The sequence below is a fragment of the Heliangelus exortis genome, chromosome 3, assembly GCF_036169615.1.
Source record: "Heliangelus exortis chromosome 3, bHelExo1.hap1, whole genome shotgun sequence".
In the NCBI taxonomy this organism is placed as follows: Eukaryota; Metazoa; Chordata; class Aves; order Apodiformes; family Trochilidae; genus Heliangelus; species Heliangelus exortis.
The window spans coordinates 40,276,342-40,302,672 of NC_092424.1; the positions used below are offsets into that span (position 1 = coordinate 40,276,342).

Here is a 26,331-nt window from a genome sequence, read left to right on the forward strand (position 1 = left end):
ACGGATGGGTTGGTGCAATCGCTGGCGCAGGAATGGGCGGGCGGGTGCGTGGGTTGGCGCAGCCACGGGTGAGCGCACAAGTTGGTGCGTGGGTCGGTACCCGGTGCGTCGGTCGGTTGGGCCAGGTGGGTTGGTGCGGGCATGGGTGTGCGATGTGTTTGCCGGCTGTGCGACCGGTGGGGCGGGCGGACAGACAGAGACAGACAGACAGAGACAGACAGACAGACAGACAGACAGCCAAGCCCCGGGACAGAGGGCCCCGGGCCGCTCCCTCCATTCCCCCTCCGTAACGAACCCGCCGGCGCCGCGCGCGCGCGCCACGCGCCTCCCCGCGGCACGCGCCAGGGGTGGGCGGGGCGGTGCCGGGCCCCGCCCCGGCTGGGCGCGAGGCGGGCGGGAGAGGCGACGCGGGGGGGGGTGGGCGGGGAGCGGCGGAGGTAGCACCTGCGGTGCGGTTCGGTTCGGTTCGGACCGGGCCGAGCGGGGCCGCGGCCCGGATGTAGCCGCCGCGGGAACATGGCGCTGGGGGCGGCGGCGTGACGGCGCCGGAGGTAAGGGCGGCGGTGCGGGGACCGGGTGCGCGGTTGGCGGCTGCCGCCGAGGCGTGAGGCTCGACCTTGCGGGGAGGCGGGAGCGGCGTTCCTTGGTGCTCGGCGGGGGCCGCGGTGCTGCCCGCTCGCCTGTCCTGACAGCCGATGCCCGCCTCGGCGGGGCCGGAGCAAGCCGGCGGCAGGCGAGAGACAAAGGCTCGGCCCGGGCATCCCCTTCCCCGGCTGTGCGGAGCGGGCAGAGCCGCGGAGGGCGCGGGGAGAGCCGGGGGCGGGCGGGCTCCGCTCTCAGAGCTCTGCCCCGGGGGCCGGGGTGAGTGAGTTTGTTTTAAATACCTGGCCATGGTTTCCCAGGACAGTGGATTTAAAATATTATTTATTTATTTATTTATTTATTTATTTTTCTCCAAGGCATTTTGATTTTTGTGCGGTTTTATTCCAGAGGAAGTTGCTCCCAACTTTCTGTGAATATCCTGTGCCTATGGGTTTCATCCCCAAGCAGGTACCCGAAGGGATGTGCAGCCGCTCCTAGGAATGCTTGCACAGGCGCCTGCACACCTCTGTTCATCCCCCTTTTTTTGTTTATTTATTTATTTTTTTCCGCGTAAAAGGTTTGAAACGCCTGTGCTTGACTCTGTTTTCTGTCAGCCTTAACCTCGGATCATGTAGCTGAAGCAAAGGAGCTGCACAGTGATGCTGTGACTGAATAACCCTCGGATCAGGAGAGATGCTTTTATTCTCAAGATCGATCAGACCTTGGGAATTTTTTAGCAGCCTGCCAGCAGCACGCAGACTGCTTTTCTTCCTCTTTGTTACACACCAGCCTTCTGTTAACATAAAGAAACAATGGGTTGTGTTTTTTTTTCTTCCCAAATATTCAGTGCTAGACCAAAAGGGCTGTCACTGTCGTTAAGGATAAAATTCCCCCCAACTTCAGAGGGTCCAGTGGTGAGACCATGCTGCTAGTAGCTTCTCCCTTAATTTTAGAAGCATTTTGTTTGGTTTTTCTTTTTTGTGTGCTTTAACACTTGCAAAATGAGGGAAGAGGGTTGGTACGTGTTCTGATATGGATCTTGGTGGTCTCTGCTGCCCGAAACAGCACTTAGGGAATCACCACTCCTCATTTATGGTCTTTATTGTACTATGTAACTTTAAATAACGCTGCTTGGGACTGCAGCAGGGAGCCACTCTCCCCTGCCCTGTACAGAAGCCGATGCTGACTATGAGCATCACGGCTGCTGCCAGGGACATTACTTCTTGGTGCCTGCAGATTGCATCTGAAGGGGTTGGGGAATTGCTCTGGTTGTCCACTGGGGATGATGTTTCTGACATGGATAGTGGGTCTAGGGTTGCCTGTGGGGCTCCGAGGCCTTCCACACCTCGGGAGCCGGGTTTGAGCAGAAGGTATAGAAGCTTTGCTGTTTACATTCACAAAATGGCCCTTTGCATTGCTTGTTCCTTCCATCTGAAGTGTTGCTCTTGCTGCTGTAAGGTGGTTCCCTACACATGGATTCCCTCATGGCAAGCAGGTGCTCTCTGGGTTTGTAGGTGGGGACAGAAGGACCCAAACAGCATGGGGCAGGGCACCTGTTTCAGAGCTGCTGCTGTGCCTGGTAAAGCTTTTGGAATTCCTCGCTGTGGTTTGCTGTGCTGGCTGTTTCTTTGGTTTAGTCAGGGTGTTTTTTGATTGTAGCTCATTTCAGGATGATGGAAAGTTCATCGTGGAATTAGGTTTTTGTGCTCTCAAACATATTAATTTCAGGTAAACAGAGTTAAAACATGGTTTGAATTGAGGGAAGGACTCACCTTTTGAGCATGCTGAAGCTAAACTTCTTATCCTGCTTCAAACTTTTTTACAAATGGTTTTGGGTTAGATGAAACTGTGCTTTCTGGAAGATTGATTTTGATCAGTCTGCCATAGCCCTGCCGCCGTTTGATGCAGAAGGTCAGATCGCTGTTACTCAGTTCTGTAGGTTTTTAATGTTATCATAGGGAAATGAGGGCTAACCACTCACTCTGTGTGTGTGTGTGTTGTTCAGCTGTTGGAACTGTTGGACTGTACTTTACAGAGGGGCTCACAGTGGTCATTTCTGTGTGGGGATTTGGTGGCATAGGGAGAAGACCGTGGCTGTCCTGCTGTGGAGAACGCCATCACAATTCATCAGTGAACCTCTCTGGCAACACTCTGGCAATCCCCCTAGAGCCAGACCTAGTAAATTCTGTTGCTCATTTGATTCTCTTGCTACTTTGGCACCCCTAATTGCTTCTCATCAGCTTTTTTTTTTTTTTTTTTTTTTTTCTCCTAGACATCAGCAATCACAAATTCAGTAGGCAGTAGGTGAATATTTGGCTCTGAGTGAAATCTCGGCATTCTGATGGTTGATTCTAAATTGGAAATGTGTAACAGGCAAGTTCCTTGCAAAGCATTTTATTTCCCAGATAGCATTTGCCAAAGTAACAGTTATTTTGGCAGTTACCACTTTGAAACTTGTATTTGGCAAATAAAATGCTTTGCAAGAAACTTGCTTGCTAATGTCAACTCCCGCTGCTTCTCCGTTGAAAACAAACTTCTCATGGTGCTAGTTAAAATGATGAATTTTGTCTTACCTCATTGAGGTCACCTCTGACGCCAGATTTACTCTGGAAATAGGGAGGGCAAACTGTCCTTTTCAGCATCAGTCAGGGCCCGTAATTTGGGTTTAAAGCTAAATTCAAGGAGGACTTCCGTTCATGTAGCTGAAGCTCAAGAGGTGATGCTGGCACAGATCTGTCAGGGCTGCTGTGCTGTTTCAGGGAGGTATGGAAAAAAGAGAAAAAGCTGAGCAGAAGAGCACCTGCACCTCTGCTCCTCCTTTCTTATCACCCTCACATATGACATTTAAATCCAGTTATTGCTTTGAAGCTGCTCCAATTAAGAATCTGAAGTTTTTGGTGTCTACTTGTTCAAATGCATAAATGCACTCCGGTTTTACCGGTTTGCTTTGCAAAAGTAACAAGCAGAAGTCTGCAGTGTGGCATGTATTGAAACTGCTAATGGGTGTTTATGGTACCAGCAGCTGATGGGTTTCTGATATATGCATAAACCTCGAACAAAAAGCCCTCTAGCTAAAATGCCTCATTGGCATATGCTGCTGCTGGCTTTGGCATTTGAATCCTGGTGCTGTCTGGCCATCCTGGAGGTGTTTCTAGTAGTGTCTCTTCTTTGCTTCTTGCTGAAGTCATTGGAGTTGGTCTGTTTGGTCTGCTTATAGGGTCTGGTCAGGCTTCCCCAGGTTTTGTTGAAAGCTAAGTAAACCCTCTGCCATCAGGGTGGGATGACTGCAGCCAAGTAAAACCAGAAACATTGTGGTGGAAATTTCATGTGGTTGATATCCTTCAAAACTGGAGGGCATCTGCATTTTATCATCTTCCAATTATACCTTTTTCCCCTATTAACTCTAATCTGTCAAACATTTCCATACAGTATTGCTACTCTCAATAGCAATTTGAAGTATGAAAGGTGGTTTTGCTCAAAAACTGGATAGCTAATGGAGCCTCAGGTTCCTGTGGCTGCTGCCTCCCTTGTTTCTCAAGTGCCTGATAATAGTTTGTCTCTTGGTCAGTAGGTGCTTCATAGGGTACCTCCCCTCTCTCCAGATACAAAGCTTGATGTTTTTAAGATAACTTCCCCCCATTAAATTCAGCTTCAGCTGAATGTGTCAGAGCAGTGCCTGATGCACAGCACAAGTGCATCGGCTTTGTTCTCAAGGGAAGAGAGATGAAAAAGTGGAAGCCTTTCAAAAACTAGCAACTGTGCACCAAAAACCAGTTACGAGGCCATTTAAAAGCAAGAGGAAGAAACATTCAGTGTCATTTTCAGTGCACTCTGGTGATATTTAAATGTCAGGTAACTAATTAAGCCTTTAATCTGCTAGGCCATGGAGATTCACTGGGGACTTGCTGTTAGTGCTATTGTTTCAGCATCCCTGTCTGGGCTGGGCTTGATAATGCATTGGGAGGGCTGTCCTCATAACCAAGAAAACTAAATATTTTCTCTCCAAATGAATGTTTAGCTTTGCTTCATCCCCCCTGGGGGAAAAGCAGCTTGGCGGGCAGGGTTATGGCTGGGGCTTCAGGGCAAGGACCTGCCGCATTGTGTGGTTTTTGCGTGGTCCAGCCATGCCTGTTAAAAACAGCCCTGGCACAAAATGTTGGCTTGGAGCCAAAAGGCTTAAAGGTTCAAGGATTATCCCGTTCCTTTCCCAGTAGTGCCTGTAAGCAGCAGGTGCTCCTGTTGCGTTGTGTAGAGCCAGCCGTGATATATGAAGTCAGCTATTTTACATCTTCTCTGACTACGTATTTTTCTGGGCCAAGTAGGGATGCTACCACTTGTGGAAGGTGCACCTGGTGGAAGTGCAAAGGTAGTTAGTTATGTTTCAGAGCAGGCAGAACTTTCAATTTCTTTTATAATCAAACTAAAAAAACCAAAAAAGTGTAAGTCAAGTTCAGCTCTTCTTTTACAGGCTGGCCTGCCGTTTCCTATTTCTGGCCTTCCTTATCCCCCAAGCCAGGATTTTGTTAAAATATGAGCTGCATATACCAATGAATATTTTTATCTTAGAAACCACCAAAAAAAAGGGTCGGAGTAGGGCTAGAGGCTGTCAGGACATGTATTAAGATGTGTTTTCACCCTGGGGAGCTTACGGCATGAGGTGCACCCATCCTGTTTATGCATATGCCGTGTGCTGGGCTGAGGATAGCCAAAGCATACAGAGGAGCAGTGGAGTGGCTTGCTTGGGGCATTCAGTGATGGAGAGCAGAAGTGAAATCCCAACTCCCATAATTTTCCTCCTGGGCCATCCTGGCCCTGCTCTGTGTGCTGGCTCAGCTGCTAAGAGTTTGCTGCTGGCAAAGGGTTCTGCCTGCAGCGGGACATGCTGCTCCGGAGTGTCACAGGGCTGGGAGATTTGATTTTGCTGAACAAAGATGCTCTTCCAAAAATAGGTTAAGCCAAAGAACTTTAGTGCCAAAAATAGCACTAAAGATATTCCTTTTTCAGGCTGTGTTTTAAATTTATTTTTCCCTGCTGGAGGCAGCTGAAAAAGTAAAAACATACTGCAGCTATAAGCAAGGGAATAGTGGAAATGGACATACACAGCCACCTCTGGTGAGAGAAAACCACACGTCAGTTACTATCGCTGTAGAAATACACAATTTACATTGTTATTTTGCATTATTAAAGTGTGGATTTTCACAAAAGTTTCATTGTTTTCATAGCAGTTAAGGTATTCCAGAAAGGGATGGATGGAGACATCCCCAGTGACAAAGGAGAGGATGAAAGAAATGCCAACAAACAAAAACTGTAATGAATAAATACCACAAGAGTGATCCTGCAGATAGCTTCTATAAACCTCTTATTGCGACATGCTCTGCTGAATGTGAATAATACTCTCTTCCAAAACTGGTGTCAGTAAAATCTGTGCAGTGTCTTTCCCCTCCATTTTCATACAGGTTGTTTAGCTGACAGTTATTAAAACTTGAGATTTCTCTCCTGGGATGCTCTGTATCATGCTGTTAAGTTAAACTCCAGCTTTCCTGTTCTCTGAGTTTGATGCACACATAGAGGGATGAGCTTATTACTTGCACTGCAGCTATTTAAGGCTCTGGGCTGCGTGTAGAGCTGGAAGTCAGGAGGCATCATGGCTCTAATCCCGGCTGTGCTGCTTGCTGAGCCACCTCTGCTTGCCATTGTTTCCCTCTGGGTAACAGTGGGGATTATGGTAATTGCTTTTGAAAAAAGCACTTTCGGGTGATTTATTTTATTTTTTTTCCTGAAGGTGTGGAACTATCTGGGCTGAAGAGGCCTGAACCATCCCAGGAGACTTTTGGTACTTTACAGGATTGTGAAAACAATGCTTAATGCCTCATTAGGTTGTTTGGACCACATAAATAAACACATGTAAAAGAGTTTTCATGAGTGTTCCACACACTACTGACAGAAGGGCTCTTAAGATGCAACTGAAGGATGTAGAAGTGAGATCTGGTTCAAAAGGGTTGAACTCTTCATGAAATGTAAGTAAAATGTCATAATATTTAAATGATCAGTGTTTTCCTGCCAAATCCTGCCTTCACCACAGAAGCCTGAGTATGCATCTATTAAACTTGTCTCTACCTTGAGTGTAAAGAGTCCAAAGGCAACAGATTTGCTGCATTTCTCGTAGGCTTTGGAGGGTATTTGGTTTTATCTTTTATAGAAAGGGGTGATTTTCGAGGCTGAAGAAATCGGAGTTTTCCTAAGGTGAGCGCAAAGTAAATGTGCCCTGAGCTGTGCCTCTGCCCCAAATATTGAAGTGTGCAGGAAAGAATAATAGTACATTAATTCATCTCTGTTGCATGCACTGAACTCTTTTTCCAAATAGCAAAACTTCTTTATATTAATGCTTTGTGTCACAGGGAGAAAATAATGAAAGGGCAGAAAAGCCTGTGGCTGAACTTCAGCTGAGACTGAAGCGTTAATGAAGGAGTATTTTTGGAGCAAGGTGGTGTTTGTGGTGTGGTTGGTTGGGGTGTGCCACAGGGTGTGCCAGTAGGGTTTGGGGAAGCAACATTACTGAGGTTTTTATGTTGGAAGCATAAAGCTTAGTGTGCTACTGGAAAGTGCTCCAGTGCCAAGGTGATGGCTGTAGCCTAAGCCATCAGCTGCTCTAGGAAATTTCGGGGTGCTCCCACGTTTTATGCAGGAGCTTGAAATGATGCAGCCCAAAGCCAGGGAATGTGTTGCATCTTTCTAGCGTGAGGGATATCATCTCTGTAAGCATGTGCTGAGAAAGGCCTGGCTGCCAAAATAGTTTAGTGTTGCTACGGTGTTTGCAGGTGGTGATTGGTTTTTGAGTCCTTGTTCCCTGTTCTGACATTTTTAGGACAGTAAATGAAGGATGAGAAGTAGGAAAGCAAACAAATTAGAAAAATCCTGTGTGTGGATGTCTGTAATTGCATTTGTGTGGCTCGTCCTGCTGGAAGTCAGGGAGGGGTTGGCAATGAATTAAAGTGGTTATTGCCAATAGCTCTCATGCCAAAATTGAGTATTGATGATAGGGCTCAACTTAAAGCAGATGGCATTAAACATACCCTAAAGACTGCTTTTGGGAAACACATGCAAAACCACGTGCCTTGTATGCCATGGAGGATTATTTCCTAGAGGTGAGACAGGAGAAATCTTCACTTGGACGTAAGTGGGAGTTGAGCCCTTATCCTGGGAAGCAAGAGAAATGCTTTACTGTGGCAGAGTTTAGGGACAGAAGCACATCCATCCTTGTGCTATGTTAGGGTTACAGTACCAAAATTAGTGAAAATGCAACATCCGTCCCACATCTGTATTTTTCTTAGCTTGTCTCCTTGAGGACCAGCTCTTAGTACTGTAAGGATTTGCAGGGAGAGTAAGTAGGGCTTTTTCAAGTACTTACGAAGTACAAGGCAGAAAGTGAATAATTTAAACACTGATGCAGAGCGTTGCCAGTGAAAGTGGCTTAGTCTCTTAACAGGCTAACAATAAGTGGATTTTTTTCCCTGTTTTGAGGGAGAGGAGTATGGAATGTGCCACAATCAGCAAGGCTGCTTTCTTTCAACAGACAGGTTTGCTGTAATGAACTCAAGTTTAAGTCAGCGCTTCTTTCTCCTTGGGCAATCCAGTCTGAATTTGGACATCCCTAGTGCTACGGACCCCTGGTATTGGGTGTAATGTGACAAACCAAATACCTCTGTGGCTCGTATTTATTATAAACTGCTTGAAGAGGCATTTTGACTCAGCATCTGGTAGAACATGGTCCACAGTGTTCTGTTGTTGCATTTTTTGTGCAACAATCTGATGCTACTTGTGAGAGACCGTTGAGGGTTAGAGTTTCTGGGTGTTTTTGTTGAATTAGTTCTGCCATTTTTATCCTAACACAACTTCTCTTCCTGTTTATTTTACTCATTGTTATTTTTCTCTTACTGATGCAACAGTATTTTGCTATTTCTCTTCAATTTCCAGTTCTGTATAAGAAAGAAAAATAGCCACCTGTCCTGATTTAGCTAGAAATTAAACTGCAGTTATTGTTTATGGACTTAATGGGAAAATTTATGATCATTGCCAACTAATGCTTTTTAAAGAATTTTTTTTTTATTTTCCTATGTCAAGCTGTCAGTCAAGACAAAGACTGGATATTGCACTATTCCCCTGACAAGTTCCCTTTATTATATTAGGCACAGGCTTTGCTCTGTAAATTTGAGCTACTCAAAATTTGCTCTTTAATGTTTACTTCTTCCATCCTTTAGTGGTATTTCTTAAGTACTATTAGCATACCTGTGCAACATACTCATATAGATGTAATAATCTTTTAAGAAAATAAATTTTTAAGCCAATAGCCAGCTTCCTGTCAGGCTGCAAAAAGTGCAGAGTCTGACTTCATGGCAAGTGTGTGTAATCTAGGCAAGTGTGAAACTCTGAATTGTTTGAACAGTTGTGGTCCTTCTGGACCTTTTCTCAAGGCTTTTGCCTTTAACACAGGACATTGGATTTTATTGTTATTTCATTTAAAAGTAAATTTGGGGGGCAATTGGAGGTTGTCTTTCAGTCTCTTGATTCCAGAGACATGGGGCTTTCAGAGAAACTGCTAAAACAGCAAGTACTATAATAAAAACAGGTACTGGGCCATGCAGAATAGCATTTTTCCAAAGTACCTGTTTCTCTTTTCATGGTTCTGGATTCAAAGCATCATGAGGCAGAATTATCTCAACTACAGACACCCCTGGCATTGTATATGAAGCTCCACAAATGTACAAAATGAGTGCAAAGCAGAACAGCCTTCCATCCCAGACCATTCCCCCACCTCCAACACTAGTTGCAGGTTGGAAATCATTGCCTTCCACACCACCAAGAAGTTCTGGATTCAGGAGGTCTTTAGCAGCAAATCCTGCTAAGACCAGTAGAAAACCACTCTGGTAATGTTCCAATCCTGCAGGGAAAGAAGTTACTGGTGCCAGCACTGTGAAAGGACCAAGTGTGGCATTGATTTTGATGTAAATAAGGCTAAAAATTGCCGTGATGTTATAGAAAAGCATTGCAGTCATCATAGGAACTTAAAAGAAAAGTAAGAATATAGAAACAACAGTCTCCTTTGGCCCACACATAAATCAAAGCTTAGCCCTTGATCTTCTGCTCCTCACTAGGCCAGAACATTAATCCAAGGGTTTATTGTTAAGATTGAGGGGTTATAAAACTGGGCTATTTAAGAGGTAGTTGCAGAGATTTGTGTCCCAGACAGAGAAAGCTCTAAGCCTCTTGGTCTTTTGTAACTAGGTAAATAGCAAGCTTCAAATAATACTATCAAGCTATCAAATGTAATAGCTAATACAGTCAGACAAGTTATTTGAGGTGGAGCCTGACTGGTGCCAAGCTTGCCCAGAATGACCATAAGAGGCCCAGGTTTAGAAAGACCAACATCTAATATAATAAATTGAAGTCCCTTTTGCTTTGCTGGAAAAAGGGTGTATGTGGTGTATATAGGTATACATGTCTAGTTTGTTTCACGTGTAGTGCTTTTATTTTCTGCAAAGCAATGCTTGCTTCACTGAGGGCCCAAGAGAGCAAGAAGCAGCAAAAAACAGGAGCATCGAAGGGACTGACAACTCACTTACTTTGTCATTGCAGTTTAAATATTTATGACAGCACTTCACAGTGTGCTAGTCAAGGCATGATAGCACATTATGTAATAGTAATAAAGTTTTTAGAAGTAGGAGACTTCACTACTGCCCTTTGCTGGTAAATCTTTGCTGCCATACACATCGAGGCCATGTGAAGGCCATACCTCCCTTTCCCCTGTTATTCCATGTGAAATGGGAGTTAGCTGTTGACTGGTGTGTGTATTCACATGGTTTTAAAAATTGTTCTCCACCTCTTATTCAGGCCAGACTTTGGTTCAGGTCATAATGCTGTAAAGTTGATGGCTCTGAATTTGCAAGTGAGCAGCAGGTCTTTGGTGTGTGTGAGGGATTGAATGGGGAGCCTGAGAAGAGGGGATCTGGGTTTTAGATGGTCAATAACCGTTTTGTACTTCTCCAGAGAAGGGAGTTCTCAGGAAATTATGTGCAAAGGCCATTTGTGTGTGGATGGAGGATATCTGAGGGGGAATGAAGTTTGGGGTGGGTGGAATTAGCTTCTGGTGGAATTAGTGCAAAATGATGATGAAGGAAACAGAAAGCTAATGTAGAGTTGACTTTGGGATATCTGAAAGAGATGACTTTGGGACAAGTAAGAAGATAACCCATTCAAGTAGGAGCCTGTCTAGAAAATCTTCTGTCTGGTTGCTGCTGGGGCCTCTGTTGCTCTGGTTTGGGCAATGTGCCATGGCCGGACAGGACAGAGCCGTCCCTTAATTTTGACAGCCAGTGGTGATTGCTGCTTCCCACAGCTAATTCTGTCTAAGGGAGGTTCACAGCTTGGTCAGCCAGGGAATATGCTGATTTTCCAATTGTATGGTCCCAGATCTCAATCCAGTGACTAATGGGTTCATTGGTTCCAAGAGCATAAACAGTCAAACTGAATTACACTGGACTTGTGTACCAAAACAGAGGTGTTTTCATTAGTGTCTTAACGAATCAAGGAGGTGCATTAACAATGGAGTCCATCTCTTAGAGACAGATGTTGGAAAACTGTGGTTAGTTATACTCCAGAATTGCAGGAAAAACTTTAAGTAAAAGAAAAAGTTCAAGATTGTTTGTACTTGACGTAAGAGCTTTAATATCTGTCATGATGGCTGTCCTACCAGTACTCGATGTGCTCAGGAAAGCACTTTGGGGATCTGTGCCAATAAAACCCAGCTTTGGGAGCACATTGTGTAAATTGTTGAGAAAACAAACTGCTAGCACAAAGGATGAGCCAATGTGTCACAGTTTCTAAGGGTGGGTGGGATTCAGATCTAAGTGCAGGGGTTGAAAGCTATGCAGGACTTGGGTAAATTCTTGTCATAATCCTGGGATGGCTAAGGTTGGAAGGGACCTCAGAGATGATCTAGTTCCAAGCCCCCTGCATGGGCAGGGACCATATTGCTCCAAGCCCCATCCAGTGTGGCCTTGAACACTTCCAGGGATGGGACCTCCACAGCCTCTCTGGGCAACCTGTTCCACTGTCTCACTACTCTCACTGTAAAGAATTTCCTCCTAGTGTGTAATCTAAATCTACTCTCTTCTAGTTTAGAGCCATTACCCTTCATCCTATCACTTCATGCCCTTGTGAAAAGTTCCTTCCCAGCTTTCTGGTAGGTCTCCTTCAGGAACTGGAAGGCTGCTATAAGATCTCCATGGAGCCTTCTCTCCAGGCTGAGCAACCCCAGCTGTCTCAGTCTGTCTTCATAGCAGAGGTGCTCCAGCCCTCTAATCATCTTTGTGGCTCTCTTCTGAACTTGATCCCAGAGCTCTAGGTCCTCCTTATGCTGAGGACTCAGGACTGAACACAGTACTCCACAGATGGGGTCTTACAAGATTGGAGTTGAGGGGGAGAATCACTTCCCTTGACCTGCTGACCATGCTTCTTTTGATGCAGCCCAGGATATGGTTGGCTTTCTGGGCTGCAAGCTCACATTTGTTGCTCATGTTCATCTCCTTGTTAGCCATCATTAACCAAGTCCTTCTCCTCAGAGCTGTTTTTGAGCCAGCGTCTGCCCATCCTGTATTTGTGTTTGGGATTGCTTTGACCCAGGTGCAGAACCTTGCACTTGGCCTTGTTGAACTTCATGCAGCTTGCACGAGTCTACCTCTCGAGACTGTCAAGGTCCCTCTGGATGGCATTCCTTTCCTGCAGAGTGTCTACCTCACCACAGCTTGGTGTCATCTGCACACTTGCTGAGGGTGCACTCAATCCCACCCTCTGTCTCACCAGCAAAGATGTTAAATAGCATCCGTCTGAGTACCCACCACTGGGGAACAACACTTGTGACTGGTCTCCATTTCTACATTGATATGTTGACCACAACTCTTTGAGTATGACCATCCAGCCAGTTCCTTGTCCACCAAGTGGTCCATCCATTGAATCCAGTTTAGATACCAGAATGTCATGTACAGTGTTGAACGCTGTGCAAAAGTTCAGATAGGTGACATCTGTTGCTCTCCTTTTGTCCACTGACACAGCTACCCTGTGAGAAGAGGCCACCATATTTTTGGGCAGGATTTGCTCTTGGTGAAGCCATGTTGACTGTCACCATCATCTCTGATGTTTTTTGGTTTTTTTTCCCATGTGCATTAGCAGAGCCCTTAGGAGAATCTGCTCCATGATCTTGCTGGGCACAGTGGTGGGATTGGCTAGCTCATAGTTCCACAGGTCTTCCTTTTTTCCCTTTTTGAAAGGGTTTTATTTCCCCTTTTCAAGTCAATAGGAACTTTACCAGACTGCCGTGGCATCTCAAATGTGAGGGACAGTGGCTTTGCAATTTCATCCACCAGTTCCTTCAGGAGCTGCAGATAAATCCCGTCAGGTCCCATAGGCTTCTTGTGCACCTTTAGCTTCCTAAGGCGGTCTCAAACCTCCTCTTCTCCTACAGTGAGAGGGATCTTCATTTTCTCAGTCCCTGCCTCTGCCTTTTGCAACTTGGGTGGTGTGACAAGAGCCCTTGCTGCTGAACATTTGGGGGAAAATATTCATTGAGTGTCACATCCTCCTTCTAGAGGGGGCCCATGTTTTCCCTGGTCTTCCTGTTATCACTGACATACCTGTAGAAACCTTTCTTGTTGCCCCTGGCCAGATTCAAATATCACTGTGCTTTGGCTCTCCTATCCTGATGCCTGGCTTCTCTCACTACTTCTATGTACTCCTTCCAGGTTACATGTCTCTGCTTCCATCCTTTCTTGGGTAGAATTTTGAAATTTTTGTGTTTAACTGTATCCAGGAGTTCCTTGTTCATCCACACAGGCCTCATGGTGTTCTTGCCTGCCTACATCTTTGTTGGAATGCATTGGTCTTGAGCATGGGGGAAGTGATAATTGAATATGGACCATCTTCCCTGGGTCACAGAGGGTTTTCCAGTCACAGAGATATTAAATGTACAGCAGGTACCAGATGATTTATCTGATGTACACACATGTGTTTTTACAAAAAACAGTTGCTTGAGGAACAAGCCTGTTATCTTGGTCATTACCAAAGACATCATAAGGACGCCAAGTGGGAAAGTCAGACCTGCCAAAATCAAGAAGCAGCAGTAGAAGTTGCTGACTTTTAATTTTGAGCCTTTGTATATACAGGCAGCTCTAATTATGTATGCTGTTTCATACACAAGATTGAGCATTGTGTAGCAGGTTTTTTTTCATTTATTATACCTTGGTGTGTACCCACAGGTGGAAACTTTCAATGCCGTGGCTGAGTGAGGCAGGGAGTCTCCAGCAGCACTGGAGCAGCACTGGTTTTTACAAGATGAGACACAGCCAGGTGGGCTTGTGGGTCTGTCAGGTCCCACTGTTCAGTCTTTCCCTAATTTCAAATTTCTGGAGGCTGTGCTGGAAGATCTGGTGATGTTTTAGTTCATTTGGTGCGGTTTGAAAAACAGAAGCTGTGGTGGGGCTTGTTGCTTTGCTAGGAATACCTCGGGCCCCCAGTGCCTCTGCCCTATAAAACTTCAATCTCAGGGCAATAATTCTGCAAACACTTTCCTTGAGTTTCAGGCTTCTGGAGGCCATCAGACTCCTGCCTTTTTCAGTGGTGTGAGATCAGGGCCTGAAAATTTCCTTGTACATTGAGAAAAGCGGTGGGATGGACATACCTTGGTTTTGAGTTTGATCCATGGGATGAGTGTTGCGGCAGGATTTTGCTGGGTCTCAGCCCGCTCTTCTGTTGTCAGAATTCCCTGAACTTTGCTCCCCCTCTTACAGTTCTCTTTTCTCAGAAAGCATTGACTGTTTCTGAATTTGGCTGCTTTATATAGGCTCCTATTCCTCCCCCTCTCACCACTCACTGCTTCTTCTCCTCCGCTCCAGTTACTGAAATATCCATTCCCCAACGCATCGGCTTCATCAGCCATGCTCTCATCATCCATGGGCTGAAAGCAGAGCAGAGCTTGCTCGAGGAGGAAAAAATGGCCCCAAACCCTGCTTAAGTCTTCAAGTGGATGGAAGCTGTTTGCCGATCAAAGTTAGCATGCCAGAGTCTCTTTTGTTCTTTGCTTCCTCCATCCTGTATCTGGCAGTGCTTTCTCCACACTCCTGGCAGGCAGGGCTTGCCCCGCAGGCTCTGCAGGAGCTGAAACAAGAACTGCTTTGGGTTTCCAGATAAGAAGCATACCAAGTACCCCGCTGTATAAATACAAGCTGCAGAATTCCTCTAGTCAAGGTGGTAGGTGCCTTCAGGAATATGGGAAGCACTTCAGAAGGGAGGAAAGGAAGAGAGGAGCAAGGAATTCTGGAAAGATAGGTAAAACAGAGACAGAAAGAAGTCACGGTAACAAAATTGAGTCATGATTTTCAGAAGTATTCTGAACAGCTCTTAAATGGAGAAAGTTTGCAGGTAGGGTATCAGCTGATCCCATCTCTCTCCCTGGAGTTTTTCAAGCCATGGCTGGACAAAGCCCCAAAGCCTTGTTCCTGCTGCAAATGAGGGGCACAGGGGCTCTTCCAGCCAGGGTGAGCCTGTGGCATTGGCTGGTGTTTAGAAGGAGGTTTAAAACCAGAAACATTTTAGTCAGTGCTAAATAGAGGTACTAGGAGTGGCATGGCAATTTGTTTTAATGTGATCTGGGCTTACTTAATCAGTGTTGTTGACTCTTCTAAGGCTTCCAGGTTCATCAAGGGGGTTGATCTAGATAAATACATTTATTTTCCTGTTTTCCATTTCCCGCGGACATACATACTGGTGTAGCTTAAAAGCGTGAAGCAAGGAAGAAACAAAAAAAAGGGGTCAAATTAAGTGACTGCTGCCAGACTAATTATTCCATTTTATTTCAACTCATATTTATAAACCTACAACTTTGAATGGGAATGTTCAAAATTATCTTTGCAATGACCATCTTTCCATCTAATTTAAAGTCATTCAGCTTTACAAGGGCCAATTATGCTCTGCACTACCCAATGAAAAGATGTGGCAACATCAGAAAAAGTGATTATTCAAGCAATCTTTCTTACACAAAATAGCTAACTAATCTCTCAGCTTCAGTCTTTTGAGTGCTATTGCAAATATCTTCCTGAAAGAAAACTTCATTCTTGGTATGCTGGCAGCCTTCTGCCTGCTTGTCATCCCTGATTGCTCTCTGTTGTTGCAGTGATGGTTTGGCTGCTCAGAAATTTTCTCTTTTGTCTCTGTTGCTCTTCCTGTAGTCACTGCTAGTTTTAGGTTGCTTTTCTGTGACCAATGAAAGTGTGATGCAGGGAATGAGATTTGTGTCCTGCTTTGAAAAATAAGGGAATCTCTAGACTTGCTATTCTTCTGGTGCACTGACCACTGTCCTTGAGGCCAGTATGGCTGAGGTTCTGGAGGAAAATAAATAAATATTCATGGATGTTGTTCCCATGGAGAGGGGTCCATTTGCAGGCATCTTGGTTTATTGACTTGGAAGTATTTGGTCAAAAAACTAATAAAGGAGGGGAGAACTTTCTAAAAACAAAAAAACAACCCAATTCCCAGCTTTAAATTTTCATTTTAAGTTCTGCAAGTCACTAACTAGTGCGTTGTTGCACTGCTACAAGCAAAAGGAAATGCATCTTATTTGCAAAGTCAAGAATGTATTCTTACTGTAATTGAAAGCTTCAGTCTCTAAGGAAATGGTTATTATTAGTCCCACTCTACTTATTATAGTGAAAGAAAAGGAAAATAATAACTCCTGCTACAGAATAAGTCTCAGTAATAAGGTAAAATGTATTTCCTAACATCTGTGTCTTTCTCTACTCCACCTCCCACTGGCAAAAAGTGAGGTGGCACAGGGGTAAGTTTTTGGTTTTCCTTCTTTGTTCTTGTCTCCTCTGCAGGCATGTCTGGCTTTCTGTACTGTGTACTAAAGCCTGCCCCAAAACTGAGGTGCAACCAGCAGAAGCAGAAGTTCAATTCAGATTCAGCTAAGCAGACCAATTTTTCAGGTGGAAGTTCCTGTCTTCTAAGGGCTTTGAGTCCCCTTTAGCACTACCAATGCTTCTGTAAATTCAAAATGCTTCTTCTCTAGTAAAGCATTACTGCTTGTAGTCCTGAGTGATCTTAATAATAAAAAGAAGAAAGAATGAAAAAAGCAGTGAGTCATTAGTATCTTGTGCTGCCTCCAGGATGCTAATGGTGGCATTTATTCTTCCTTGCTGGGAGAAGCAGGAGGTGGAGGTTGGTGGTTTCTTCCAGTGAGTTCAAGGATCCACTTGGGATAATAAATATGTAAAACATATATAAATTATATTTTCCATCATGATTTTACATGCTCTTTCTTAAGAGTTTGCATCTGCGTGTTATATCCATATTTACTGTATTTAGAGTATATTTAACACATTACTTGTAACATATTCTCTCTGCTAGCCCTGAAATTGATGTTGTTGCCGTCTGCATTTCTTTGGCTGACAGAGATACTTATGTAGTTTGCTATGGGGGGTCCAGTTCTATCCTGTGCTGCTTCTCCTGTCTTCCCACACCTGTGCCCCTCAGCATGGCATCCTGTGCCCCTGCTTGGGAGCCCCCTGCTATGTCAAACTGTGCCACTGATCACACCGATCATAGGTACTTCATTCTTTGTAGAGTACCTGCTTGGTCCTACTCTGTGCAAGCGTTACAGTTATGTACAAAGATAAGCCACCTGGTCAACAGAAAAGTTGCTGGTACAGCTAAACAGGCTGCAGCAAAGCCCCAGGCAGGCACAGCCAGAGCCTGACCCTATGCAGTGGGTCCTGTCAGTGCCTCCTGACTCATCAGGTTATTTGCTGGTTTTGTTCCTATTCTCTGTCTCCTAACAGTTCTTGACTTTAACTTTTTCATCTAATTATTGCAGAATGTTAGGTTGATTTTTATAGAAAATTATTTGTAAGGTTTCAAAATTTCTTTTCTGATTGTAAAGCTAATTGAGAGACTATTGCTGTGCACATAAAGTGAAGGTTGCTGTCCCTGCTCTCTGAGTTGCTCTGTGTTTCCCAGTGTTGAATTTAAATTGACATTAAAAAAGTATTTTTGTCTTGGAAGTAGTCAGTTCTGGTGTCAAAGTTCAGTCTCTAAAACCATAGGCCATCAAGATGATTGCTCAGTTAACATGGAAGTAATTGGGATTTTCCATTCTTACTGCCTATGAAGGAAGAGCAGAAGAGCCAGAGGGTAGGGCTGCAGGTACTGTTTACCTAGGTAGCCATACTGATATCTCTCCACTGTGCTGCCTGGAGCTGAGTATTGTAACTCACTGGTATATTGCTGGTACCATGAGCTCGCTTGTCTCTGTAGCGTTGAGCTTTCTTTGACATCCAGCGCTGTCCCTGCTCTGTCATTCCTGTATAATCTGCACTGTGGTGCTAATCTTTTCCCTAAAAAGTTGCGCACTACCTATTTATCCCTAGTCTATTGTAGCAGTAAGCTGCTTTTTGACATTTCTGATGAGCATTTGGGGTTTGGGTGGTCTATGATTTGTCTAAAAATATTCATGTATTCTACCTTTGTCTGCTTTACTATTTTTATATGAATAACACACAGACACACCAACCCATGGGATTTGCTAAGGACCATTTGTCTCTTTTTTAAAATGCTACAAATTTCTGACCTTCTTTGAAATTAGAGAATTTTATGGCATTCACTCCTAGAGAAAAAGTATTACTCTGAGATGGGCATATCAGTCTTCCCTCATTCCTGCTCTTAACACTTCCATGTCATCATTTGAGTTTTCCAAGCCAGAAACTTGGCCCCAGTTCGACTAGGTGATGCTACCCTTCCTTGGCAAGGCTTGCCCTGCTACAGGAGTCTGCTTGAGTCCCCATTGTTCTGAACCTCTTCCAAAACTCTCTTCATCCATGTTTGGAGCATTTCAGTGGATTTTACTGTGTTGTTTCAGCCCTGAATTCTGCCTGCAGGCTCCTCTCCTTCCTTATATTGCTGATACCTGAGGGGGACCACAGATACTGAGTCCCTCCACAGCTTTTTCTGAATGTGATGGATCCCAAAGGATGCAGAAGATTTTCCCAGAATAAGATTGTGGTTTTCTGAGGCTCATCGGTTCAGGATGTGTTTAAGCAAATGGAGTATTCCTAATTGTGGTTAAAATGGAGGGTAAGGAGGGAGTGGTTTCATATTTTGAATGCGAACATTTAAAACAGATGCGGCCTGCTAGGAATCATCGCATTAAATTGCATGGTTTTTTAAAAGAGAAGAACATCTATTTTACTCAAGTCCATAATATGAAAGAATAGAAGTTAAAAGATATTTTTCATCCACTTTGAAAGCAAATGTATTTTAAATGTATTTTAAATGTATTTTAAATGTATTTTAAATGTAATTCTTCAGTGCAGCTGCTGCTTTCTTTCTCTGGAAAACCTTTCTCATGATTTGAGTGGTGTAAAGATGTGGGCTGTGTGTTAATCCAGTTTAAGGTGCCAAACTTACTTTCCCCTCAAGGGATTTTTTCCCACCATTACCTTCTAGAGAAATATAGGACCATCTTTTATTTCAACACAACACTGTTTTGGGGAGATCTGTTGGAGATCCACCGCCTTAAGATTACTTGTGCTGGGAAAGGAAAGAATGTGAGGGGTTTATCTTACAGATACAGATATAGGTGGCACAGGATCAGCTGGTTTCTTTATTTTCTTCCTGCACTGTTAATATCTAGTAGTGCCTACATTTAAAAATAAGCCCAAACAACCTAGAACCTGTGAAAGAGCCTTATGGCACTGATGGTGGTGCTGGAGCACCCTGGGGTGGTGTTGACAGGGCAGCCAGGAGCCATGGTGGGATGCTTCTCTTAGCTGCTCATCACAAGCGGGTATTTGTTGCATTTCCTTCTTCAGCTTCTGCTTATTTGGGGCTGGAAAATCAACCTGCATTAAGTTTTAAGTAAGTAAGGTGCTGGTAAGTTAGGTATACCAAAATTCTGGGGGGTCTAGTGTTGCCTTGTTACCACCCCCTGACCACAGGAGGAATTGCGCAAAACAGCAAGTATCAGCACTGGGAGAGTTTGGCTGGAATAGCTGCAGGATTTTGCTGTCTCATCATCCCTCTTGTCCTGATCCAGTCTCCCTCAGGGACTTTTCCTCTCCCAATTCTTCTTGCTGTCCTTTGAGAAAAGTGCTTTTCTGAGGAAAGCCCTGGGTACAGCCTCCTTTCTTCCTGTTCCTCTTCCTTCATGAGGATATATTTTGTACATTGAGCTTGTTGATCTTGAGCTCATTAAATACTGTCATACCATTCTGAATACATCAGCTGTGCCCATAATATGCAATCTGAAGCTATTATTCTCTTTTCTCTAGAAGTGATCTTCCTTATTTTAATTGTTATTATTTTTATACAGCCAGCACTGCAGTCTGAGTGGTTTTCCAGTAGTTACTCAGTTTTAGTGACTTATTAAGGTTTATCCAAGTCACGGATTCCCAGCGGATGTTCTGAGCTTGTTTCTTATTTAAAAACATCATCTAAATTCAAATCAGGCATTAACATAGTTCTGCAAATGACATTCACCCCTCTGCAGAAGGACCAGCATTAATCCTGTGCATTGCAGCAATGGCATTACAAACCTTGTTTGAGGCTTAGATGAGCCTTAGACAAAGTAGAGACTTCTGCAATAGGTAGGACTTGTATAGCCTTACTTTGAGCTTCACTGTGTGTCAGAGGGGCTGTGTTAGAAGACAAGGTGCTCCACAATACTTTCCAGGGTCTCTTGGTACTATCTGCAGACAGCATCTTTATGTAATCCTGTTCCTAACACATTGCCCCACTGCTGGAATCCCTGGATCACTGCTGGAAGAGGGATCGATCCCTGTTTCACAGTGTAAGGGAACTGACATGGTGCTGCCAGAAACAGTGGGATCTTTAGGCTGTGACTTTAAGCTCCTATTGAAGTTTGTTTCAGTTTGATCCAGTTCCTGCAGGGTCCTCTGGAACTTCCCACCTTAATATATAAAGGGTTTTTTGCCTCCTCACTGGTTGTCATCAGCAGTGCATGTTTTTTGCACTGTTGGAGTTCCCACAAAACCTGTTGCACTATGCGGGTCTGAGAGCATCCATCCATGCTTCCCATGCCTCTCCCATGCACTTAGTGTATGCAATGTAAAGTGAGGCTCAGAATAGAAGAGGAAGCTGAGGTACTCCCTTCTTCAAAAACTCACTGCTCAGAAAAAAATATAAACCCAAAGCTGGTGTATCATGCAAACATTTTGAGTTCTTGCAAACATTGCAGGAGTTCAGTACAAGCCTCCATAGCTTAACACCATCTCTGCAAAGTGCTCTACATCCTTGTCATAAAATTTGGATGAACTGCACTGGCTAAACTGTTTTATTGTTACCTGACAGCCGTGTACCTTTTTAAAGTTCAGATTTACTGGGGAAGGATAGAAATACATTTCATTGCATTTGGGAGAACTCACCAGAAGACTGGTGGAATTTCTTGGTCATTGTAGAGCTGCTGCCTAATGTAGGAAAATTCTCTCTTTAATTCAGAGACCAGATAGAGGAAGCTGCCTAGTATCCAAAATTAAAGTGTGTGATTATTTAATCACCAGTTAGTTAATGATAACGAACAAGTATTTTGCAAGTGAGCTCTTAAAATTAATCTTTCAACACAGATCCTGGTGCTGCAGTGCTAAAATCAAGTGCCCAGTGTAGCCCTGCCATTCTTAATCAAGACTTGCCATGTTGGTTCTTGATCTCAGGCAGGTGTTGGTGGCAGATCTGCTGGCCAGATTTCCAGTGGAGGTCCAAGCATTTCTTAATTCAAAACTTACTTCTTGAGTCTCACTGAGATTTTTCCAGCATGAGCATATTCTTCTTTAATTGTTGGACTCTGAGAACGGCTTGACAGATGAGCAGCCAAACAGTCTTGTTTTCCTTTGTTAGCTATTTTTATTTTACCTCAATTGGTACATATCAAAGAGTACTGATATCACTTGAAATAAACATCTTTAAACATTAATAAGTAGCATAAGAGATGCTCTTTTTGATGCTGTGTGGGAAAACATCAGACGTTTCTTGCAGGAGAAAAAAAGGTAGCACAAATGTGTTTTACCTCATGTGTTTTAATATCCCTCAATAATGACTTTGCAAGTGGGAAAGCAAAGAAGGGAAATTGCTGTAATCAACTGCCCATAACATTGCTGGATGAAAGCCCAACAGAGCCAACAAAACTCAAGCTGGTTTCCAACAGCAGCAGAGAGGTTTATGAGGATGCCCCTGGGTCTGCTTCATGTCTGCCTAAAGGTACGTTCAAGGCTGCCAGGATTCTGGTGTCACCAAAATCTTTTTGGGCCTCTTTTTCTGTGGTTAGTGCTATATTAAGACAATTAAGAGCACATACTGATACGTTATCTATTATAATGATACCTCTATTTTCAAATTAGAAACTGACTTTTGAAAGGAAGCTTTATTCTGTTTTTATATGGCTGAGAATGTTACAGTACATATTGTGCTGCTCCCTATCCACATGAGATGCTGGGTTCATAATTTCTTGCAAATTCAGAAAGTCAATCCAGAAGGGACTCTTGAATAATTTTTGTTTTTCTCCAGCATTTTGTGAGCTGGTCTGTTCCACCTGCTCATCTCAGCACAGGCCACACACTGTGTCTGATGGCACAGAAGTTCAGGAAGATGTTCAGGCTTCACGTGACTTCTCCAAGAATTTAAACATTTGCTGCTCTATTTGATAGCATGTTTGAGAGTTTAATGAGTCATAGTATAAAAAATGGTTTCCTTATTTGCTCTTCCTTGCCTTCACCCAGTGATTCCTTTTATTCCTTATTGCAGAAATGACAAAGCCCTTTTTTAAAATCTTTTTTATTTGCAGTGTTTTCTTTTGTGAGAGGGGTTTGCAGTACAATCAAGTTACTTCTCAATCTTAGACAAACTGAACAGGTTGAGCTTCAAGTTTCTCATTCTCAGACATTTTTCTGCCATCCAGTAATTTTTACAGCTGTCTCCCATCAGTTTTTCAACATCTTCTTGCCCGGGGTGACCCCAAAGCTTTTTCAGGATCCATCTCATGAACTGCAATATATGGGTGGTGAAGTTGCCTCCTAGTTGTGTATGTTGCATTTCCATTTGATACAGAAGTGGATGTAGTGGAATATCCAGTATTATATGGGGATATAGTGCTCTGGTATCCTGAATATTTTTTACAGAGGCATTTTGTTACTGGCTGCTGTGGCCAGTTCTGTAGGTACCCCCTTGTGGTGCCCAGTAGTTTTCATTTTTTGTTGCTTTTTTAGTGATTAAAAGAAGAAAAAAATAGACAGTGCACAGCTGTTCCTGGAGAAGGATGAGCTACTATCTTAATGAAAGCAGGTATTCCCAATGCCTTCTTACTCACTGGTTTCCTGGTTTGGCAACTAAGCTGAAGTTCAATTAAATGTCTCTAACTTTGCTGCAGGGAAAGCTGGGAAACCATTTGTTATTTTAAATCTCTTCACTTTTCAATTGTCAGATTCAATTAAGGGAAAGTTTATAGTTTCATTGGAAAAGGGCAGTAGCTATAGAAAACCCAATGACCTGAGTTGTTCCAGGATCTGATGAGGGATTTTCTGCTTTCAGCTCAGACTTATTCAGTACTTTTGGCAGTAACTGCAAAGAGGTATTTGCTTATTTTAATATACAGAGAGTTAGATGGGCATGTTTTCATGATTCATGGCCAAGCCACAGCCCCAAATGACAGAGCTGAGCATCTTCCACCCAAGCTGTGCTGAAAACTTGCTTTTAGACAGTTTGCAGAAACTTCAGTTTTACTCAGACTGTGCCTTGCTTAAAGCCACTGAAAGCAAAAGCTACATTTCCAGACAACTGAAACACCCAGGTGGGGTTTGGGTGTTGGTTTTGTTTGTTTTAATTTCACTAGATCCCAGAACTTTTCTCCTTCAGTATCTCATTTGTGGTTATGCTCCTCTCTGTGGGAGGGAGGAAATAAGGGCGTGTTATGCATTCTTGCATCAGAGGACATCATATGTAAAGGTTGTGGGGTGCTTGAGTCTCATGGGTCCCATAGAAGTGCATCAGACAGGCATTGTCATGGGCATGTCAGTCACTGCTGCAATACCAAGTAATAAATGTTTCTTTTATTCACATGAAGGCCCTTGCCAACCAGAGGCTTGGATGCTTGTGCTGACCTGCTGTACATCTTGTGTCTGGCTTCACAGAAGCAGACTTGCATAAAATACTGTTCTCAGGCTGTTGGATTTTCTGCTAGATAACCTGGTTATGTTCCTTTATGGCCCTTTGCGGTGAACTTTGAGCATTCCAGTGGTCTCAGAGCAGATGCTCTTTCTTCTCTTGCTGCCTCGTCCCCTTTTTCCCTCCAGCTAAAGGTAAAGAGTATTTTTAAGCACCATTTCACGTAAATCTGAAAGGCTGAGTGACTTAGAAGCCACCTGGGAGGATGAGTGTGTCATCACTGGAGTAAAACATAGATCTGAGAAGTTTTTGTGGTTTTGTTTTGGTTGGTTTTTTTTGCCAGTGTTGCCATTTCTGGTGGGCCAGCAGATGGAACTGCCCACGAGGCCATATTTATCCCTGCAAAACCAGCTGCTGCAAAATGCTGGGGCGAGAGTTGTATGGACTCCTATGCTTTGAAACAGCTACTTATTTTAATAATAATGCCCCTCCATTTGGCTTAGCTGTGTTCTTCAAAGTTCTTGAAGTCACTTGTTAATTTAGGGCAAAGTAATTATGTAAGGTACAGCTGCAAGTTCATATTCATTCCTCTGAAAAAAAGAAAAAAGGATCAGAGCAATTTTTGGGTGAAATGTGTTTTCTAATCGAATGGCATTCAGTTAGCTGAAGATGTTCCCTGCTGGTGTGGATGTGGTACCACACTGTCTCCCTCATAAAAGCATAGATGTGGTCTTTAAAGTGAGTGGCAATAATCCTTTAGGTGTCTGTCACTGCTTCTAAGAAGTCTTCGAAAGGCAACATCTGAAAGACACGAGGATGCAAGCGCTGCAAACAGAACAACTTTAAAACATTTATGATATATAGGGAGAGAAATGCAAAATGGTGGCATCATTGGGTGTGCTGTGCAAGTAGAAGAAAAATAGGATAATAATAAAAAAATTATTACTTTTTTGAAGTGGAGCAAGGAAGCAGCAGGCAGTGTATGAAGGGTTGGGTGAACCTGTAGGTTTTGTTTTACCAGCAGTTTGCTCCACAGACATTGCAGCCCCGAGTACCCAAAGCAGCAGCCAGGTGGGTGCTGCACACTCATCCTGCAAATTCTCTGCCTGCTGTGAAACTCTTGGAAATGAGTATTTAATACAGAAATAAAACGATTATACGTGCATGTAACTGCTGTATTTATGTCCCTACTGCCCTGTAAGTTGCTGGTAGCTGTCAGCCCAGACGGGCCATGATAATTATGGCTTCATTGAATTGGATAGTGGGAGGTGCTGGAAGCATTATCCTCATTTTAAGTATGAACATGCAAGGAAAAAGGACTTTCTTGGAGTCCAGCTTTCCCCCAGAGTAGAATGTTAGGAAAATAATTCTTTTTCTTAACCCATCTCTTCCTTGGCAGCCTGCAGACACACAGCACTTGTGACAAGCAACCACTTTCCCTGGCACCTACCAGATTTTTTCCAAACTGAACATTTTTTTTTAATTTTGTTGTTGTTGTTATTTTGTTGGTTGGTTTTTTTTCATCCCAGAGGGGAACTCCAAGACAGAAACTTTCTTAAAGAATTTTCATTGGTTCTGTCAGTATTTCACAAGAAGAAGTTTCTCTTTCTATGGGAGTGTGAGGTAGATGGGTAGAAACCAAGAATTAGGAGTGAGCCAGGGAGCAATGTTTTTTGTGGATGTATAGACCTATCCCTGATCTCTGTGCAGGAGCTGATACTGGGGCTGCTAAGTCTTTAGTAAATGCTTTTGTATCAAGTTTCTCTATTACAGGGAGCTGTGTTGTCTTGTTTCCTAGGGGCAATACATCATTTGTGCACTAATAGACTATCCTATTTAGACAAATTAGATCTTTTTAATGCCATTCTTAGTAATTGGTTTTGACTGCACTGTGTTAATTACAGCAGGGTTAGGGACTTCATAATTGTAGAGAATTGTTCCCTAATTTGGGGAAAACAGACAATGCTCTGTGTCCAGCTTCCAGTCTGAGTTGGTTGTCTTTGTGTTTAAACGTGGTACTTAAACCATTAACATTATCTTGTGGTGGTTGTAATTATGTGAATAACTGGTGGGAAGGAGCTTTAATGCAGTATAAAAATAGCACCAGGGAATGCAAACTTGTTTTTACAGACAAAATAAAAGCATAAGGGGGGGTCCAGGTAGGCTGCCAACTCTGCTTCATCCCAGGGCTGGCGTGGGTGGTTATTGTGGCTTGCTTTGAGTACAGGTGAGGACTGGGTGGTGGCATCACCAAGCATAGTGCAGCAGTCCCAGTCCTTCTGGTGGAAATCTGAGGTTTATTGTCTGTTTAAAGTGTAAGGGAAATCATTGAAGGCTTTGAGCAAGACCTGTCAAGGCACCATCTCTGGGATATGTTTGCCAGGTTTCAGTTTTGGTTCCCAGCAGAGGCAACATGTCTGCCCAGCAAAGAACCCCTATTTGCCTTCATTTAATTTCATTCTCCTCATTTCCTTCCCCGTGTTCTGTGAAGAAGAGCAGAGGAGCTTCTCAGTGATCCACTTCTGAACCTGTTGGAAA

At 43.7% G+C, this 26,331-nt stretch overlaps 1 protein-coding gene across 1 annotated transcript in view; it reads left to right on the forward strand.

Annotated features, from left to right (window-relative positions):
- The first annotated feature begins 415 nt into the window (after positions 1–415).
- Positions 416–26,331, forward strand: part of PAK5 (p21 (RAC1) activated kinase 5) — a 90,404-nt gene continuing 64,488 nt past the window's right edge. Inside the window, exon 1 of the mRNA XM_071740282.1 lies at positions 416–551. The gene's annotated coding sequence lies outside the window, so the exon portion shown is untranslated. The remainder of the gene's footprint in view (positions 552–26,331) is intronic.